Here is a 4,997-nt window from a genome sequence, read left to right as displayed (position 1 = left end):
TCATTTTTAGATTTTTTTTAATTATTAAGAGTTCTTTATATGTTCTAGATACAAGTCCTTTATCTATCTACAAAATCATATTATCTGCAAATAGAGGTAGTTTACTTCTTCCTTTCTAATCAGGAAGACTTTTGCTGCTTCTTTCTTGACTAATTGCCCTGGCTAGAATATCTAGTAAAGTTCTAACTTCTTACCCAACTTCATTCATCATCAGAAAGCCACCCTGTGGTATTTCACTGTGTCTTATTTCCTCTGCATCTTGTTTAACTGCTTTATTATAAATTTACACTTTGAAGAGTGCTCCAGGCAGAGGAAACAACAAATAGAAGAGCCCTGATGAAGGATGTGCTTGACATGCTTGAGTAATAGCAAGGAGGCCAGCAATGCTGAAGCAGGGTGAACAAGCAGGAGAGTGACAGACGGGGATGTTGATGGGGAGGGCAGAGGCCAGATCATGCAAGGCATAGCTGATTATGCCTGATCCAGGTTTTAAATCTATATGCTTTGACGAGTTCAGTCATGACAATGGATGTGCCCATGAGGATTTGCTTGGCTCAGTCACCACCTCTGAAGAGTTTTCTGGGCTCTATGATGACTTTCAATGAAGACATTTTATGACATAAATTAAAGCTTCTGAAATTGTGTCTCAACATAAAACAGAATCACAGAATGACTGCAAGTGCTCACACAACTAAGCTAAGAAGTGGGTTGTGTTTGTTGACTCCAGGGATCTCTCTCTCATTGAATAACCACATCTTCTCTGACCTCCCAGAAGAACCAGCATGGGATCTCCAGTCTGATCTCTTAGACATTAACAGTATCTCCTCTGGCTTAAATTCCATGAGGAGAAAAAGTTGATTTTAGATTTTCTTGAGGCTTCAACTGATTACTTAAGTTTCTGGAACCACTTTCAGAAGAACTTTGTCTGGAGAACTGTTCTTTCCAAGAGCCAACAGTGACAGGGATTGTGAAAGTCAAAAACATGAGCTTTGACTCCCTGGAGGTTCAGATCTATATCGCTTTTGATACTTGGAAAAGCTACACTGATGGTGACTGTGTCTACCTGAAAAATGTTTATGGTGGCTCAGAGAGTGACACTTTCTGGTTTGCCACTGACTTACCCTCTGCCATTCCAACTGATGATAAAATCGAGTTCTGCATTTCTTACCACACTAATGGGCAAGTCTTCTGGGACAAAAACAAGGGTCAGAATTATAGAATTGTCCATATACAACAGAAACATGATGTGGTGCAGACACAGATGGCACCCAGGACTGTGCATCATACCATGCATTCTCTAAGACAGAGTTACAGTCAACAATTTTTGGCAGTGCACGACTGGCTAGCGGGCTCTTTCCAGAGTGGCAGAGCTGGAATAGAATGGATAACTTGGCCTCTTATAGATGAATTAAACAACCTAGTCACTGGTCTTGACTTGTCATATTCTCTATGTAGTTCTAGGTCTGTATTGCTCAATATCAGGAAACTTTTGCTACCTTCCATCAGTAGGTTTAGGCTTGAGCTTTTGGGGCCTGGCTACAGCAAAGAAATCCACTTGAGAATTTAGCATTAGGGTCCATAGAGATGATGCTACCCAATTTTGCTTTGGAGGATCAAGTAACATACACACTCTGCAAATGAATGATTGCAGATGTCAATTACTTTTTGTTCTATACCATTCTCGATCAGGATATATTGGAATCTTTTAGCTCACTAAGACAATGACAACAAAAGATAGATCTATCCAAGATGCTTTTAAAAGTTATATTTGTGTGAGAAGAAAGTATAGGCCCTCTTTCTAGGAGAACCAAGACATTTGACAGTTGGGGAGCATCAGGAAAAAGTGAATTATAAACAGAGTTGATGTCTTAGTTCATTCCTGCTGGTATCACAAAATGCCTGAGACCAGGTAATTTATAAAAAACATAAATTTATTGCTTACAGGTATGGAGGCTGGGGAGTCCAATGTCAAGACACGCAGAAGTTGGGTGTCTGGTGAGGGACTAGTCTCTGCTTCCAACATGGCACCTGGAACTCTGTCCTCACTAGAAGAAGGTGAAAGGGCAAAAGGGGCCAGTATTGAGTGAAGATTTTTTATAAAGCCTGAATCCCATTTAGGATGTCAGAGCCTCTATGACTTAATCACCTCCTAAAGGCCCCCCCTTCTTAATACTATCATTGGGGATTAAGTTTGAACATATAAATTTGGGGGCCACATTCAGACCACAGCAGTTGGTAAGAATAACCTTTTGTGGTTGTTTTGTTGTTGTTGTCATCTTGGTAAATCAAAGGACAATTCCATTGCTCTGTATTTCTGCAGCAAAACAATTTATTTTGTTTTTAAATTTGTATTTCAGGATTTAACAAATCAAATATTTTGTTGAAACACAGGTAAATTATTCTATTATAAAATAAGACTTTTATGCAACAAAACAGATGAATCTCACAATCATAAAGTTGAGTTAAAGAAGTTAACCATAAATGAGCAGATATTTAAAGATTCCACCTCTAACAAAGTACAAAGACAACAAAGTTTATACTCTCAGCAGTCAGAATAGTGGTTATCCTTGGAAGGAAGGAAGGAACTGAAAAAAATGCCCTCCCCCCAAAAAAATGGGAGTACAGGGATTTGTAATGATTTCTTTATTGATCTCAGTGCTGATTACATGGATTTGTGTAATTTGTGAAAAATTTATAAAGCTGTAGATTTATGTGCACTTATATTTAAGTATGCTATATTTCAACAAAATGTAAAAATAAGAAGTATAGTCATCAAAAATATAGAAAGCATAATAAAAAAATTTCTAAAAATGCATTTAATTTCAGGACCCAGGTACTATTGTTTCATATTTGTGGTTCTTTTTTTATATTAAGGCATTATGATTATTTAAAAGTTATACAAATAATACAAGGATCTTATAAAATTCAATCAAAGAAATATATATAATAAAAGTAACATCTTCCATTTACTGTATCCCTTCTCAATACAATGAATAAATTCTCTCTTTCTCACATCTCCAAATTTTATCAGTGCAATCAAGAGGGTGGATATATTTCCACATATTTATTTTTCTTTTCACAAGAAAGCATACAATATATTTAAACATATAACACATCATTTAAAAAACAAAAATAGGATAATTTGTTCTGAGTTCATTTCTCATCTTGTAGGTATTGTCATATTGATACATAAAATAATATCTCATTATATTGAACATCTGTGAATTCACTCTGTGAATAAATTTCTAAAATTGTATCAAATTTTTATACTGATGAACATTTAATTTGTTTCCTGTTTTTCCCTGTTAAAAGCAATTCAGAAAAATCCTTGTACACAGATGTATTAGTCTACTCAGGCTGCCATAAGATAAACCACAGAGTAGGTAGCTAACACAACAGAAATTCATTTTTCACAGTTCTGCATGCTCAAAGTCCAAGATTGAGATGCTAGTGGGGCTGGCTTCTGGTAAGGCCTCTCTTACTGGCTTGCAGATAGCCACTCTTTCTCTGTTCTTACATGGACATTTGTACATGTGGAGAGAGAGAGCTTTCTGGTATCTCTACTTCTTATAAGGATGCTAGTCCTATAGGATTAGGGGTCCATCCTTATGACCTCATTTAACCTTAATTACTTCCTCAAAGGTCCTATCTTCAAATACAGTTACATTGGGAGTTGAAGCTTCAACATAATTTTGGGAAAACACAATCATTATATAACAGTAGACACACAAGTGTGTATTTTTGTAAGTTGTAAAGTTGATACAAAGGCACACATAAACATATGTATATATATTTATAGAGTTATCTATAGATATAGTTGAAGTTCAAAGTTTTATTATTGATTTTCTGTCTGAATGATCTATACAATGTCGAAAGTGAGATATTGAAATCTACTATTCTTATTGTGTTGCAGCTTATGTGTCTCTTCAGATCTCTTAATGCTGGCTTTATAAATTTAGCTGCTCTGATATTAAGTGCATATATTTTATAATTATCATATCCTCTTGATGAATTGACACTTTATCGTGATATAATGACCTTTTTTTTGTCTCTTTATATAATTTTTGACCTAAAGTTTCTACTCTCTAAAATAAGTAAGGCTACCAGCTATGCCTGAATATTTTCTTTTTTTCCTTTACTTTGAGTCTATGAGTGTCCATTAAGATGAAGTAGTTTTGTTTTTTCATCCATTTAGCCAATCTATGTCTTTTGATTTCAGAATTTAATCCATTTACATTCAAAGTAATTATTGATAGGTAAGGGCATACTAGTTTTATTTTGTTAATTGTCTTCTAATTGTTTTGTGGATCCTTTGTTCTTTTCCTCCCCTATTACTTTCTTCATTTGTGGTTTCATGATTTTTTTAGTAATGGTATGCTTTGGATATTTCCTTTTTACCTGTTATGTATCTATTCTAGACTTTTGGTTTATGGGTACCCTGAAGCTTAAATGAAATATCTCATAACTGGTTATTTTAAGTTGATATCTTAACTTGAATTGAGTGTACAAATTCTGCCCTTTTATTCTCCTTCCTCCCATGTTTTGTCTTTAATGTCACAATTACACTTATTAAAATAATTTGTATTCTTAGAAAATTATTATAGTTTTAATTGTTTTTAATAATGTTGTCTTTTAATCTTTCCTCTAGAGATACAATTGTTTTACCCCCTGCCATTACAGTATTAATGTATTTTGGATTTGACAATATGCTTACTTTACCACTGAGTTTTATACATGTATATGTTTGCTACTAATTAGTGTCCTCTTCCTTCATCTTAAAGAACTCTCTTTAACATTTCTTTAAGGGAGATCTAGTGATAATAAACTCTCTCAGGTTTTGTTGTCTGAAAAAATATGTATCACTCCTTTGTTTTGGAAAGACAGTGTTGCTGGGCATAGCATTCTTAGTATTTCTTTCAGGATTCTGATTCTAATATCCCACTCTTTTCTGAAATGAAAAGTTTCTGATGAAAAATCCATTCACAATCTCAAAGCGG

General features: G+C 34.5%; 1 pseudogene; it reads left to right on the top strand.

The window, feature by feature from the left end:
* Positions 1–474: 474 nt before the first annotated feature.
* On the top strand, positions 475–1,407 carry LOC138395962 (protein phosphatase 1 regulatory subunit 3C-like; annotated as a pseudogene).
* The last annotated feature ends 3,590 nt before the right edge of the window (positions 1,408–4,997 follow it).

The sequence above is a fragment of the Eulemur rufifrons genome, chromosome 15 (assembly GCF_041146395.1).
Source record: "Eulemur rufifrons isolate Redbay chromosome 15, OSU_ERuf_1, whole genome shotgun sequence".
Taxonomy (NCBI): Eukaryota; Metazoa; Chordata; class Mammalia; order Primates; family Lemuridae; genus Eulemur; species Eulemur rufifrons.
This window is presented reverse-complemented; position numbering and strand designations above follow the sequence as displayed.